Raw genomic sequence first — 16301 nt, forward strand, 5'->3', positions numbered from 1 at the left:
CAGCATGGAGTACACAAGAAGTACCATGCTGGGTCAGACCTTGGTCTATCCAGCCCGGTACTGGGTCTCCAACTGCGGCAGACATGTTATAGGGGGTCTGCTCTATAGCATCCACTATATTCTGCTGAACTGTGGATGCTATATATTCAGCCCTGAACTGAATATCTCTAGAGTGATCCATCCCCTGTTCAACACTCTCTCTAGCATCCACCTTATTGGTTTAGAGATGCCAGAAGAAACATCTCCAAATGTTTTGTTCAATAGCCATTAATCAATTGATCATGCATGAATTTACCCAGGCCCTTTTTGAACCTGGCTATGCAGTAAGTGTCTCTCCTTCTCTGGCACACCTCCATGGGCTGCATAGTCTCCTGAGCCTTGGGCCTACAGGGAGTACTCAACAGAGATGAGCCTAATGGCAGGAGCACCAACAGACCGGGGACCATGCTGAACAAGTATGGCCACGATGGTGTCGGAGCCTGCCCTCCCAATCTGCCTGGTTTTAATACAAGTGCAGTGGGGCAGAGCAAGCAGCATTGCTCTCTCTGCTAGAGGAAAGCTAGTTGTTTTGTCACCGAGTGAGAGCTGAACAGCGGGTTTCACTGCTCACCGATCCAGCCCCAGCCATGCCTATCCAAGCCATCTGGCCACCAGTTGGGGATCCTGGCTGCTGGCAGGGTTGTGCGCCGTTAATTAAGGCTTTTTCCACCATGCTGTGTGCACCTGCCATACTGGGTAATTCTCAATTGTCAGCCCTGGGCTGGGTTCTCAGTTAATTTAAAGTCCAGCCCTGCATGCTGGAGCCTCTTATGGGGGTAGAGATGGTGCTGCAGAGACAGGAATGGTCAGTACAGGCAAGTCCAGCCTCAGCGGAGGTGGGAGACAATGGCATGCATTGATAGGGGTGACAGGGACAGAGCTGAGTTGCATAGGAAGTCTTGTGGGGAGGCCTCAAGACATCTCCCCACCGTTTGGGGGTGGAGTGAGGGGCTGGGAGCCCCAGTGTGCCGGTTTTCACATACATCCCTCGTGCCTGCTCTTTCCTAAAAGGGACAAGGAAGAGCCTGCTCACGGCTCTTTGCTCTGCAGTCATCTACAGAGTAGATCAGCTGGTTGCAACAAGAAACCTGTGCACCAGGCTCTGATAGGGGCTCAGTCCCAGGCCCTGGTGCTGTCAGCAGTCTGCTCCCCCAAGGCACAAACTACCTCTGATAAAGCCCCATCTTTCCCTGCGGGTCTTGTTGGTGATGCTGGCAGCCAGAATCAATGAGCAGCAAACCCTCTTCCTTTGCAGCTTTGTAAGCAACGGTGTGGGGGTAGCAACACCTGGCCAAACAAAGAGAGGCTGGCAGGGAAAGGGACAGCATTTCCCAGCTACGTCGGGAGGAGTGAAAAGATGAGAAAGCTTGAGGTGTCCCATCTTCCTGAGCCTGGGGTGAGATGGTGCACACACTTTCCGTGCAACCCCAAAGCTGTGGATTTAGCCATACAATAGACGGCTGGATGCTTCGCTCCTCACTCCACCCGAAGCGTTATTGAGACGTACAAGATTCGTGCCTGAATACCAAGCACAGGTTCTGGTCTACAACTGTATTTATGCCACAAAACACTTACTGACTAAATGGCTGTTTGTACATCACTCCAAGAGCCTTGACTGAAAGGGCATGAGTGCAAAGGCTTTTATAAATCACAAGACATCCTTTCAGAGCTCTTAATGCAAGAAAAGAGCTAAGTGATGAGTGGCTAAGAGTCTCTTCTCTTGGGATCTGACATGCTCTTTTTGCCTTAAAGAGGAAAAAAAAAATTGAAGGAGGGGGTGGGAAATCTCCATCATGCCAGCAGCCTGGTCCTTACGGACAGCACGGCAGCTGGGCCTCATTGCAGCTGAGACCTTGGTCCCCTAGCACCTCTTTGGTCAACTGCAAAGTCATGAGCCAGGCCCCAGGAGTGTGATGATCTTAAAAAACTCATGGTTCTGGTTTAATCCAATTTATTCTGGAACATTTTGATTCAGTGTCCTGTTTCCAGCCTTTTCTCTGTAGCCAGAAGGGCCAGAAATACTCCCGTTGATGGAGGTTGAGATTTGCAGGTAATCTGGAAAGTTATGGCTTTAAAGGGAAAATACTGAATGCACTGCTACCTGCATTGCAATTGTGGGACTTGGCAATGCTCAAACCCAGGAGAAGTCTGCAGCCTGGTGACCTTAGAGGGCTGGCGATGCATCCTGTCATCGCTGAGCGCTCCCAGACTCGGGACCCTTGTGAAAACTTCTGCAACTAGAACCTGCTTCTTCTTCCTGGGGATTGTGCATAGGGGAAAAGGCAAGTGCCTCTGCTCCTAGGGGGTCAGTTTGAACAGAAATAAGATAAAAGGGTGGGAAGGGTGGGGGGAAACGAGGAAAAAATGTCTGAAGAGCGCAGGGCTGAGGCCAGCGCCATGACCTGGAGTAACACCGGCATGCCTTGTTTTGGCTCCGCGGTGCACTGGCACATCCCAGGCTGTGCTGTGTGCTTGGCAGAGTTATTTATACGCTATGACTTGCTGCCTTGCTGAGTGGGTGTCCTCCTACACCCGCCAGGAACACAGCCTTGCTTGGAATTAAAAAGTCAAGACAATACAAGGCGGCAGCATGTTCTGCCTCGGTTCGATCCTCCCCTGTTGGAAGCACGGAGGAGAGGTACCAGAGTCAGCACTGCTCATTGCTACGTTTCAGTTGGGAAGATGCCCCATGTCGAACCCTCCTGTCACCATGCTCTGAGCTAACGGCTACCTATTCTGCAGGGCGGCGCTGACACCTCTGTGCTCGCCCGCCCGTGGGCACCCACAGGGGACGTGAATTGAGGAGCAAAGCAAACCCTGGAGCTGTCCCCCACAATGCTGGGTGCCTGACCAAGGTGACCTCCTGGCTGCCAACAGGACGCCTTGTAGCATCGGTCGGCGCTGGTATCTGCGTGTTTTGCCCCCAGGCCAAACTGGGGAGCAGTCTCCAAAAGAGACTTTTCTTTCATGAGCTGCTCCCTGCTTACAGCCTTGCATGACATGGCAGTAGCGCCGGCTGAGATCTATTCACCCTAGGGCAGTGTTTGAGAGGGGATGAGCCTTTGGTGGGGAACAGGGAATGAATGGACGCAGGGGATCGAGGAGGGTGAAGCAGGAGCTTGAGACTCAAGAACTGTTAATGGGAACAGACCGTTTGGGATATGCAAGCCACCCTGCTCCAGACCCTACATCGTCTAGGTGGCTCAGGCTGTATGCTGAACGTAAAGGTGTGAGAGGGCTGAGGGATGTTCCTCGCACTGCAAAGTAGTGACCCTCCCTGTTGAACTCCCCAGGGGTTGTCAGTTGGCCTTAACACCTGCCCTGTTAGTTAAACAGAGCCTTTTGTCTAGGCTGGATTATTACAAACTCGAAAGAGCACAGAAATACGTAGCCGACAAGCGTCTCGCTCCTGCAGCACGTCTCATGAAACCGCTTATGAATGTTTCATAAAGAGCTGCAATTTCATTCTGGACCGATGCACTCCTGAGAAGTCTTCAGTGGATTAGCAATAGCCGAAGGTCAGAGATCGCAGGGCAGCTTCCCTTTCTGGGTGAGAGAGATGGGGAGGGGGCTAAAGACACCTTGGCTCCCTCTGCTTTTCCAGCCATCCATTGCCCCTGACCTGGGTACCTGCCCTCATTAGCGCACGAAGCACTGACACAGGTGAAGAAGAAATCTAAGACTCTGGATGAGGGTGTGGACAAGCTGAGGCAGGCTTTCAAAGGGCTGCAGGACTGGACTCTGAAGACAATGTTAATGCTTCAGAGACAGCAATTAGATTAGCAGTGCAAGCCGTGTTACTGGAAGCCTGCAAAATGCAGGCAGGATCTCTGGAGCTCCTGGACCGTCAGGTGCCTTTGCAAGGGGGCTGTGTTGTTAGGAGCGGCTGCCCTCTAGAGCAAGCAGAAATCATGACAACAGTGGGGAAAAAAGGGAAATGCCGGCACCTTTCTGGGATGCAGGATGGGCTGGCGGAGGCTGCGGGTCACTGGCGTTGCTCAAGGGACCCAAGCAGGGTCAGTAAAGGGCTGATTGCTCCCGAGATCAGGGTCTTAGTTGCCGATGCACCTGGATGTGTGTGTGTTTTCCCCCTTCTCTGCCACCAGATTATATACAAGTGAAAGACCACTTCTGCCAGAGCCCTTCACTGCGAGCTTTGCGCTACTTCTGAGCTCAATGCCAGGGGACCACTCTGACTTCTTCCCTCTTTTCTGCTGATCCTGGGAAAAACGGCTACAAGCAGCAAGAAGGGCAAGATCCGTTTTTGAGAGGCACCGAACGCATGCCATCCAGCCCATCTGTCTCCCTCTGATGTTTCAAAGGCCCTTCGCACTGAAGCCTTGTCTACACTGATGGCTTTTAGCCATCATAGTAGCCGCATTGAGGCAGTGCCATCATTGCAAAAGCCCCAAATGACACATCGGGCACTGGGATGTTTTCTCCTGCTCGCTTGGGCAGTAGCAGACATCCTAAATCCCTGCCCTTGCCATTAGGGACTGCAAGCAGTGAAAGGGGCAGCTGAGTCTCCATGTTAGTGCTCACAGTCGCTTTAACCTCTCAGGACCCTTCCAGGGCTGGTCAGCTTCTGGGTCAGTCTGGACCCGAGGTAGGATGTTTTACCGCCCCTTTGGAGCCCATGAGATGTGCTCCCACGGCAGGGGGAGAAGACAGGCCTGTGACCTCTTATTCCAAACCCACTCCACTCCCTTTGGGATCAACTGCCCCTGGACTGTCAAACCCTTTCCCGGCCCTTTCCATTGGCAGAGTGGGAACATCGGGTGCAGTGAGGTAGGAAGATGGCAAAGCCTTGCTCTCTATGGAAAATCCTGGCTCTCGACAAGCTGCCACCACAGCTCACGATGCTGCAGGGTTTGTGCACGCCTGGCTCAGCTCAACATCCCGGTCTGGTATTTTGCATCCAGCCTCCCCAACCTGGGGTCACCACAGGCGCAAAACCCGAATGCAACTTTGGAAATGACCGCAGTGAGCCCAAGCCACCGCCAGGCTACGCGGTTGAAAAGCAGCAAACAAATAAGCTTGACGCCAGGATGCGTTCGGTGGCAGATATGGCTTGCCTTCTGCCTTTCCCCCCAGGTCCTGTAATCCTACCCAGTCAATGAATAAGAGCCAGGCTGCTAGGAACAGCAGGGCAAGGTGCCAATGGAAGACTTCGTTCATGGAGCCAAGGGGCAGGGCAGCTGCCAGAAACCCAGGCAGGGAACGTGGCTTCCCATCTGAAAAATGCTGTAAGCAAGAGAGGCCTGCCTTGCCTAGGTGTTTTTCTCTTTCTTATGACAGCGGCACTTTGGGCCTGGGCATGGATGAAATGCCCAAACAGCAGAGATGTACTGTCTTGGGGATAGAGGGCATAGCAGCACCGGAGCTCCTTGGATGCAGGTTTGCATGCTTAACAAGAGTGCGCAGCCAGGGATCTTAGCTGGGATGCCTCTGGGACGATGCTTTTTTCATCTCAGTCTCTTTTGAACCACAGAGGCATTGGCACTTCCTTGGTGCTTACAGGTCACCGAGACCAGAGGTTTTCAACCCGTGGTCCATGGACTCCTGGGGGGGTCCACAGACGATGTCTAAGGAGTCCACGAAAGATGACTGTGATCAATCAGAAGTATGTGAATGCCCACGCTTGACAATTCAAAGGGGTCCACACCTCCAGTCAACATTTTTTAGGGGTCTGCAAATGGGAAAAGGTTGAAAACCACTAATCAAGACACTCCCTGTGCTCTGCAGGAAGCTGTGGGAGATGACCACGGGCTTTGGTAGCCTCATTTCCTTCTCGGTTACACCCGTTTTACACCAGCTGTAAGTCCACTGGGCTGGATTCTCCTCCCATACATGCAGGGATACAGGAATTGGTTTGCTGCTACTGCTGTGGCAGCCAAGGGAAGCAACATCACACGGTGCTTCAGGACAGGAAGCGAAGCACTGCGCATCCTCCTGAAACTGAAATTGCGCGTCGTCCTGAAAGTCCAATTACCATATTCACAATGCAATTACTTGCTTTGAAACTTGCCTAGGACCCTCCAGATTTAATACGCACCTATTTCAGGATTGATTTTATTATGAAAGCATCTCTAATAGATATTTAGCTCAGAATATAATATATCCCAAAGGGTTTTACCTTCTGCTAAAGTACCCCTGACCCTCAGGCAAGCCAGGATGGATTTTAGTACTTAAGTCCACATTTGCGTCTGAACTGGAAGCAGTATTTTCTTAAAAGACATTTTTATACAGTGCTACACTAAATTATTCAGCAATCAGGATACCACAGGAATAGTGCTGATCTCTGCAGAATAGGAGCTGGAACTACCTAAGGGCTGGGCCAGGAGAGAAAAGCACGCGCACGAAAAAACACAACAGCCCTGACAATCTTGTCTGAAAGATTAAGGTGGTAATAATTATCCCTCTGCCATGACAGCACGCTGCAATTTTTAAGCCTGCAGCCACACATTTGACAGCGGCACTACCAATCCTGGAGGCAGACAACACAAAGCCGGGGAAGCACGCTCTAAACAAGGCGCGGATGTAAAGCAAACAGCTTATTAGACAATCGTGGCGCATCAGAAAAGTTCCTAATGCAGCGTTCGGCTCCTTAACTGGGAGGGCACACGAAGAGGGTTTTATCAGAAGGGTTGAGACAGAAGGAGAATCATTTGACTGAAAATTTCTCTGTGTTAGAGGTCCAAAAATTTTCTGTTGTGACACTAAGATGAAGCTCTATGGAGCTACTGAGGGCGAGATGCAATGGTGACAACATCAGAGGTGTATCTGAGTGCGGCTGTAAGGCGGAAAAGAGTGATGTTAGCAGGCAGACATCGAACGCCGGCACTAAGTCTAGCGATGGGCCTTGGCGCTTCTGTCTCTGGAGCGACAAGGGCTGAAGAGCTCGCACATCTGGCAGCGCTCTGCGGAGCAGCTGGATGGCTTCCACAACTCAGCATCCGAGCTGGGAACAGATGCCCCTAGGTATGTGGTTCCCAGAGCCCTGTTCTTACTACGCACCCACACGCAACAGCTATTGGGTTGGCAGTATGGGAAGGAGGCTCATGGAGAAGAGTAGGATTGGGAAGCAGGGGGGGAAGAGTCATTATATTTTTTAACTCTGGTTCTGGGCAAGTGACACAAGGTCCAGCCTACATGCACTGCTCATCTGGTTTAAGAGACAATCATTGCAGTGCAGCACGGGTGGCTTAAGGGCACTGCTGTTAGGCATGCTAAGTTAACCTTCTAGACGTGGCACATCTGTCATGGGAAGTTAGTGGGACTCGGTCCTCTAACTTATTTGACTGCTTTTGGAAAACACCTACCCCATCTCCTTAAACCTCTTGGTGCCTCCTCCTCCCTGTCATAGATGGGACTCTACTCACTGCACATGGGTATTTGAGTAACTATCCATTAACAGCTGCTTTGGGATGCTAAGATATAGGGATCTTTAAAAGGGCTAGGTATTGTTGAAACTTATATTGTGATTGTGGGGGTCTAGGTGTTGCATTGCTTGAGAAATGCCTCAAGAGTGGCTTGGCTGTTGGTTGTAGCCGTGTTGGGCTAAGGACGTAGGCAGGCGAGGTTCTTTGGGTAGATGTGATCTCTTTTATTAGACAACTGAATTGTTGGAAAAGGAGTTCTTTGTGAGCTTCCGGGCACAAAGACCCTTCGCCAGGCCTGGGGAGACTCAAGAGTGGCTTAGCATTGCCATTCATTAGCATTTAAGAGACCCGATCATAGATGAGGTCCCCGCTGTGCAAGCTGCTGTACAAATGGGGAACATGCCAGGCTATTTTTAAGTGACACACTGGAAACTAGAGGGAGCACTTCAATGATGTTTTAGAGGGGAGGCAGCTGGTGCTTTGCATGTGGAAGGGTTTAATGTCAGCTTCTCCATCTCTGGCCTGTTGCAACACTAAAAAAAACCCCAGTGGTCAAGGGAGATTTAATTTCAATGGACAGGGCAAGGCAAGGGAGAATTTCTGCTTTTGCAGGTGCGTGCCCCAGTGTCATGCTAGCTAATAAAAAAGGCCAAAGAGCTGTGTCTATAATCACAAGGGTACGGTGACTAATGGCTCTGCTCTTTACGGTGTCTATTGTGTTAGCTCATGCCGATAAGTAAAGAATAATGAGAACAGGCCACAAACACAGCCACGGGGGGGGGGGAATTCTGCTTTACATCCACATGCAGAAGTCTGGGGGTGTTGCGACCCACACCGAAGCCTTGGCAGCATCCACCAGTAACCACCAGGCTCCTGGTACCACCTCCTCCTCCCCAGCTTCGGCCTTGAAGCAGCGACTGCTGGGAGATGCTGTGGCCACACACCGCCAATGGCTCAATTAAGCTGAGCCCCCTCAGATGTTTCATTGGCCTTTACAGACCTCAACTGGTAACGAGGCACCATGCGGGAAATGCAACGGCAGGGGCTCAGCGATGGGCCGGACTCCATGCAAAGGAACGACTTAGTGACGGCAGAGCAGGTAGCAGGAGACAAATGCCGACCTTCGCAACGGCGCACCTCTCGGAAGTCACTAAGGTCGATTGAGTATAAAGGCACCTCCCGTCTGGTCGATTTAAACTGCAGTGACTTCAGAGTCAATCTTTGATCTGCATCACGATAAAGCAAGATTTGAACTGGATCTTTCCACCGGACGTCTGGCAGCCTCATACCATAAGGCACCTTAAAACACCCTCATGCCCGGAGAGTTTGGTGGCCAGAAGCCCTCCCTCCCCTCCATGCTACCGGCATACTGCGAAGGAGCTGTACTAAAACCAAGAGCCTGGCCCTGGGAACTGAATACAGAACTGGATCTTTTCCATCTCCAAGCACTTTACAACTCGGCTATAATGCTCCACTAAATTCTGCAGGATGGCCCAGATGAACCTATAAGAAAAGTTACTGCTTCTGTATTAAATTTAATAGGAATTTTCCATATGGGGAGGGATCCCTGGCTCAGCACCCCTGGGGTCGCTATTAGCATGAAGCAGGTTGTTGTTAGACTGCTCCCGGGGCAGAACATTATCATCATCAGAACGGCAAGGAAAACCCCTCCCCGTCCCCAAAATAAAATAGCCCAAGGGTTCGCACCAAACAACAGCAGTCACTCTAGTATTAAGGCTTCCCATAAGCATACCAAGCAGGGATGATCGGAAAAGGTAATGAGAACGCTTAATTTAAAAGGATAGTAATGTGTTTTTCCCCTAAATTATTACTTAAAAAAAAATAAAAAAAATTGGGGCTCTGGCTCTCTCTCTCTGAGCCTTCTGCATTTTCAGTAAGCTTAACCAGGCTGTCTTCAAAGCCAAGCAAGCTAGGAAACGCCGGCCCCAGTGTATTGCAGGAGGGAATACGCGCCTCATAATAACGAGGCAGTAATGTCATTTAATATGACTAAATCGCGTCTAATGAAAAATAATATTTGCACAGCTCATCAAAGCGACCGCGGCGCTTACTAAGCACAACTCCAGGCGTGAATGTAAATGACTGTGGGTTCCAGACTGAGCACAACCGTGCTGCTCGGGAGGGAGAGAGCATATCGATGCACCTGGAAAGAGCTGCGTGCCGCAGCAGAGGACCCGGCCGTGTGTGAACGCCCCTGGGAGATAGCCAGGATCTCAGTCCCCAGGAGGGAAGCAAGATAATATTTGCAGGGACCTTCTATGCTCCTTGGTGGTCACCTTGCTGCAATGGTGCTGCAGACTTGAGTGAAGGCAGGTAGCACTCCTGATCAGCAAGGGGAAAAGTGCTGTCCCTGACTATGGGGCAAGAGGTGAGGACACCCCAAAATGTATCAGTCTAACCATAGTGAAGTGGAATGAAAGCCCTAGCATTGGCTCCACCATCATGCGGAGAGGCAGCTTGCCTGAGCCTCTGGGACAAGGAAGAGCCGAAAGAATACAGCCCTTTCTTGCCCCACAAGCTGGATAGCAGCCTTGCCGTCTTGTTTCCAAGATAAGCTCTGTGAATGACAGTGATGGAGCAGTCAGGTCTGGGCACAGCGAGGGAGAAACAGCTCACCGCAGTGGTGGCACTGCAGATTCGAAGTGGTCTGGATGTACTTTGCAACCTTAACGACGGTGGCCGCAACATGAGGCCCCGGAGCAAAGGCTGGAGGAGGAAGATGTCACAATGGCTAGGGCATGAGAAGGGAAACCTAGCTTCGTATCTTGGCTCTGCCACCATTTTTCCTTTGTATCCTTGGTCAAGTCTCTGCATGTCTCAGTTTCCCCATCTATAAAATGGGGAGAATGGCACTGCCACTAATGCACAAGGTTGTTGCAGGTATAAAGATTAGGAGGTGCTCAGATATACACTACACCAAAGTAGTGGGGGAGGTAAAGTGGATGAGTAATCTTGGGACTCTGACAGCCCACAGGAAGAAAAAAGTTAAGCTAGAAATATTAATAGGTGGCCTAAGAAGCTGTCTATCTTCCTGCTCCTCTAGCTAGCCCTGTTTGACCCTTCAGTTGTTCTTCACTTGGTCTTAGAAAAGCTCCGGAAGAGTTTTTAAACGAATGCATCCCAAAACGCCCACTTCTCTTCAGTGAGGGAAGAACCTGGGGCAAGTCTATGTTGCCATCCCAGTGCCAAGCCGACAAGGAACATCTTTGACGCTGACTGTGCATCAGGCGTTGAAGCCTAGATAGCGGGACCCGAAAAGAGAGGCCTCTGCTTTCACCCAAGCACGTGATCATCCAGAAGCTTGCACACACAGCAGCTTCTCAAAGTCACCCCTGAGAATTTTAGACTTCTTGATCTCAGCCTTCAAAATCCAAATGCGAATGCTCGCACATGGCATAAGCACTAGGAATTATTTCCGTACAGTGGTTGGACAGCAGGCGTTAATCCCAAACACACATAAGCATCCTAAACTGCTTTAAAAATAAGATAGGCCTGACTTCTTTTTTTTGTGTGTGCATCATTTAATCACTTTTCGAATTAGGGTTTCGGCAGCTGGAGATATTAACATCAGAGAGCTGCTCTCAGTATTACCAGTTAGTGATTGCAGTAGCTTATCTCTACGAACATAGGAAATAAAATCAGAGGGTGCAAAAAAAAAAAAAAAAAAAAAAAAAAAAAAAAAAAAAGCCCGTATAGTTTCTTCTAATAACAGTCCTATTGGGTTAGGCTTAGAGCTTGCTCTGGCCTAGATGCCCGCTACAGTCTGATGCACAGACTGCCCCGAGGGCAACCGTAAATCTTTTTTTTTTTTTAAAGAGGGTACACATTTAATAAGATTTAATGGCAACTCTCAAAGGGTTTTTATTTTTATTTTTTTGCTTGCCCCATTTCACTGAGCCATACGCATCCCGGCAACATAAGAACGTGTCTCAGCTCTCTGCCGAGGAGCACACACAATGTAATCTGCTGGAGTGCAGGCTGAGAGAAGATAAAGCCTTAATTATTCAAAGAAGCTACGTTGAAGCAACACACAAAAGGAGGAGAGAAAAAAAGGGAGCACCATTTTTTTTTCCCTATGAGAGGGAAACTTAGGGAAAGAAACGCAAGTGATGTGTTTCGTTAGGCTAAAAAGAGAAACGATTGTACCGAGTACGCTCATGCACAGAGCTGGGAAAGGAGGGAGCTGGCAATTAGACTGGTGGCACCTTCAGGGGCAGCGAGAGAGACCGGTGCATGAAAGCACACCGACGCTCCCCGGGCTGTACCGCATCGAGGTGTGGAGAAAGCTGGAGGGGGGCTCTGGTAGGGGTGCTGCTCATCCCTTACCATGCCAAAACCTTCTGGCAATGCTCGTTTTGCAATGCCGGCTTCAGGAGCACGGAGCTGCCTTAGAAAGAGGCCTGATACGTCACTCTGGGACTTCTCGGCTCACCTTGGAAAGGTCCTTTCGGCAGTGGTGGGTCTAGTGCCAATAATGGCAGCAACAAATAATTATTTAAAACCTTTTTATTCTAAGTAAGTCTCAAGAACTGTTTGCAAAGCCAACTCTGAGCATCCCGATAGGAGATGCAACTTGCACTAGAGGAGTATGGATCTCCGTCCCCCTTTAGAAGTTGGTCCATCCAAAAGAAAGAGTCCACCCCAGGTTCTTCCCTCACTGAAGAGAAGTGGGGAGGACTGGTGTTTTGGGATGTGTTAGTTTAAAAACTCTTCCAGAGCTTTTCTAAGATCAAGTGAAGAACAACTGGAGGGTCAGACAGGGCTAGCTAGGAGAGTAGGAATATGGACAGCTTCTTAGGCCACTTGATTAATATTTCTATTTTAACTTTTTTCTTCCCATGGGCTGTCAGAGTCCCAGGTCAGAGTACCTGTCAGTTAAGTTACTGTTTCACCTGAACTGAGTAGTTGGAAAACAGTTCTTTGCAAGCTTTCAGACACAAACACCCTTCATCAGGCACAGGGAGACTCGAGAGTGGCTTAGCATTGCCATTCATTAGCATTTAGGAAACCTGATCATAGATGAGGTCCCCGCTGTGCAAGCTGCTGTGCAAATGGGGAACATGCCAGACTATTTTAAAGTGATACACTGGAAACTAGAGGGAGCACTTCAATGATGTTTTAGAGGGGAGCCAAGATGTTGGTGCTTTGTGTGCGTGGAAGGGTTTAATGCCAGCTTCTCCATCTCTGGCCAGTAGAGACGACAGTAGAAGCCAGTCGCACTGATGCTCCTAGGTTCAGTTCTTTCAGCACCATATACTTAAGAGCAAGGGACCCAATGTTATGCAGACCCAAGAGGTCTGCTCATAGGAAACTGCCTAGGACTCACTGTACTGCTTTGGAAAGATTCAAGATTGAGTCAGGCCAGCTGGGATTCAAACCCCTGCTGTCAGGGACTCTCCAGGTTTCAAAGCAAGAACAAAACCACCAAGAAGAATGCACAGCACTGAGAAAACCCAATGGCTCGGCCCCAGCAGCAAAGCAGAGAGAAGCTGCTCTTGGCAGGACAGTTCAGCTGTAATGGGGAGCAGGAGCATTAGATGGGAACCAAGAGCATGTTGTATGGGGTCTGGGAGAACAGGAAGGCAGCAAAGTAGATCAGATGCACTCCTGGTCTGAAGAGCTGTTCACATAAGGCTGACCACATAGTGCAAACAGCAAGCTGAATAAAATGCCTAATGTCAATTAGAAGCGTCTGGTATTTTGGATATGTGTTGCACATGCCAGAACAGAAAACATGCTAAACATGAGACTGGGCCAACGAAGCGGCTAAAGCCTCCAGGCTAGGTACAAGCTAAAGGAAATGCAGCAGGAAGCTGGAGAAGTGGAAGCAATCACCTGACTTGCCTTGCATTGCACCTGGTACAGACAAAAAAAAAAAAAAAGAACAGCTGCAAAGAGACTTTTTTCCCTTTACGTGGTAGATGTGGAAGCAATAAAAATATTTAATGCCTTTCAATTGGAGGATGCAGGGTACCTGCCTGAATGAGTAGGTCTGAGGCATGCTGTGCTCCAAGGAAAAATGTTAAAAGCTTAAATTATTCTCCAGAAGCCAGGCAGAAGGGGAAAATATAGACCAATATGTGATGGAGAGGAAATTGGCAGCTGAGACCTGTGAGTTTGGGGAACTGCGTGAAGCCCTCATTAAAGATCACATTGTGTGTAGGGAAGCATCAGGCTCATTATGGGAAAAGATTGTGGAGGAAGACTTGATTTTAGCCTTGAATATGCTATGACATGTCAAGCAGAGAAAATGATGGCAATTTTTTTTTAAAGGACAGGGTGAACCAGAAAAAGACATGTATATGCATTGCCCAATAAGCTTATATTTAATAAAACTCAGGGGTGCTGTCAGAGACTGGAAGGTGTCCTGCTGCCAATATAAGCTTTAGACCAAAAAAAAAATTGAATAAAGGAACAAGTCAGAGGCAATTACGTGTTTTCACTGTGGCCGCAGATGTGGCAAATGCAATCATTTTACCAAAATGTGCAAATCTGAACAGAAAAGCCTCAGGGCGACAAAAAGTTAACTCTTTAAGAGACAGAGAGGCACTGACAAGATCCGTTCCTTGGCATTTTGAGTGCTGAGCTTCCTAAGGATGACCGGAAAGTGGATCTCCTTGTTAACATCCAAACATTTGAGAGTTTAAAAACTGATAGAGGGGCACTGGTTCATGTGATGTCTTTAAAACTAGGCAGCATTTTAAGGACTGAAGCTTTGCAGCTCCAGCGTTCAGCTAATGACCTGTACTGCAAGTATGGGGTAAATGCTCTTTTGAATATCGGAATAAGAAAACAACACTGGTGTTTTGGTGGGCAGAATGAGACTCTCAGGCCATGCTGAATTTACCAGCTGTGACTAGTTTGAATTTAATGCACAAAAATCAATATGGTAAAGAAGGAAACAGAGAATGACTGGGATTTATTTATGGGATATATTGAAAGCTTAGGGGGTTTGGGAGGTAAATGCACCATAACAATAAGCTTGCAAGTACCCCCTGTAGCACATGTACCTTGTAAAATTCTCCTGGCATGGAGGCATAAAGTAAAACCCAGACTGCCCTACATGGAACAGTTAAAAGTTAACACAAATGCGAGGACCTACCAAGTGAATCCATTTGATGCTTAATATGCACCAATTGAAGTGAGATGAACTCAGGACATGTTTGGATTTAAAAGTTTGAACAAAGCAGTAAGAAGGGAACCATTTGCAATTGCCCACAGTAGATGAACTCACTAGTAAATCAGCAAAAAGCTACAGTTTCACAGTCTTAGACGCCAGCAGTGAATTCTCACAAGTGCCTTTGGATGACAAAAGTTCAGGACGTTGTCCATTCAGTACACCATTCAGCAGTACAAGTTTACCCGTTCTTCTTGGCATCCGCTCACCTCCTAATTTATATCAAGGAATAATGCAACAGACTTCCAGGAAAGAGAAAGGTTTTGAATGGTACGTACGTGAGAGACTGGCATAGGGGAAAAGCAGACAGGATTGCGGAGAGGCTTAGGAGAGTTTTCAGCAGAGGTCGTGGAAGGAATCTGTGAATGAATACGAGCAAATGTAAAGTGGTGCTGACAGAAATCAAATATTTGGGATGTTATTTGACAAAGTAGATCTAAAAGCTTGTAACTCAAAAAAAAAAAATCTCTTTCTGGAAAACAGAGAGGCTGTTGGGCATGTGTCAGAGAGGGGCACGGAAACCTGCAAAAGTGCTTAATGCCCACATTGCTCTGGATCTTATACTGCGGAGAGAGAAGAGATAGTTATAAAGGAAACAGGAGGGATTTGATGGGCACTAAATTGACTGTCAGAGGGAGAAACGATGAGGAAGAACAGACTGAACCCATGAATGAAGTCGCAGATGAGCCTACTCGACTCGGTGCATCTCAGATAGCCGGCTCGAAGACGACGGAACAAGTGGACGCTGACATCCCTGTTACTTTTTGGGGTAGAACGATAAGAAAACTCACTAGATATAAAGACCAAATGTGTCAGATTCCTGAAGACTGAAATTACAGGTTGAAGAAAAAAAAGGAAGGAGGAAGATAGACTTGTAATGACGGTAGAAAGTTTGATGCGAGACAGATTGGTTTGTAGAGGGAGGATGGGAGAAGAAAGCAGCGACTGAGCTCAGACACGCACCCGGGCCAGGGAGCCAGCAGGCAAAGCCAGCCAAAGGTAGGTGTATGGTTTAAGTGACGAGCTGAGTGAAAGGTCTGGTATTTTATCCAGAGAATGCACTGCAGATATTACACGGCCCTCATATAGCTTCCCAACTAAAGCTGAACCCAGACCAAACCCCAAGAGGAAAGACCCAAACTCTGCAGAAGTTCAGCTTAGCCAAGGGTGGGCAATTATTTTGGGCGGAGGGCCGCTTACTGAGTTTTGGCAAGCCATTGAGGGCTGCATAACAGGCAGCCAGGGGCAGATAAATATTAATTTTCTAAACTTTTTAGGGGCCCCGCGAGTCAGATAGAATGGCCTGGCGGGTTGCATCCGGCCCCTGGGCCGCATTTTGCCCACCCTGGGCTTAGACCCATCAGCAGTCAGGGTCTGCAGGCCCAAATGCAGACCAGGGGATGCATCAGCCGGCAGATGAGCTCCCTCCTTACTTTTTTCACATAGTCTTCTTGCTCTGGTGCATTTTCCTCTGTCCTGATCCACAGGGAGGATTCCTAGCAAGAACATTTTTAAGGCAGCCTCAGACACAAATCCTTGCTGTAGGTGTATCTGCTTCTTAATCACTTAGCACACAACTTGGGAACTCCTTGTATAGCACCAGACTCATTTTCTGGGCTTAAACGAACGGATGCAAAACAACTCGAGGTGAATGTCCTGCTGCCCAGAAAGGAAAAATTCTC

At 48.8% G+C, this 16301-nt stretch overlaps 1 protein-coding gene across 3 annotated transcripts in view; it reads right to left on the reverse strand.

The window, feature by feature from the left end:
• FAM163B (family with sequence similarity 163 member B) overlaps window positions 1-16301 on the reverse strand; it is a 52723-nt gene that overhangs the window by 17888 nt on the left and 18534 nt on the right. Inside the window, exon 2 of one of the 3 annotated variants that reach the window (XM_019501024.2) lies at window positions 14898-14978. The exons of the other annotated variants lie outside the window; for them this stretch is intronic. The gene's annotated coding sequence lies outside the window, so the exon portion shown is untranslated. The remainder of the gene's footprint in view (window positions 1-14897; window positions 14979-16301) is intronic. 3 annotated transcript variants of the gene reach the window in all.

Source organism: Alligator mississippiensis, chromosome 12 (assembly GCF_030867095.1).
Source record: "Alligator mississippiensis isolate rAllMis1 chromosome 12, rAllMis1, whole genome shotgun sequence".
Lineage (NCBI taxonomy): Eukaryota > Metazoa > Chordata > Crocodylia > Alligatoridae > Alligator > Alligator mississippiensis.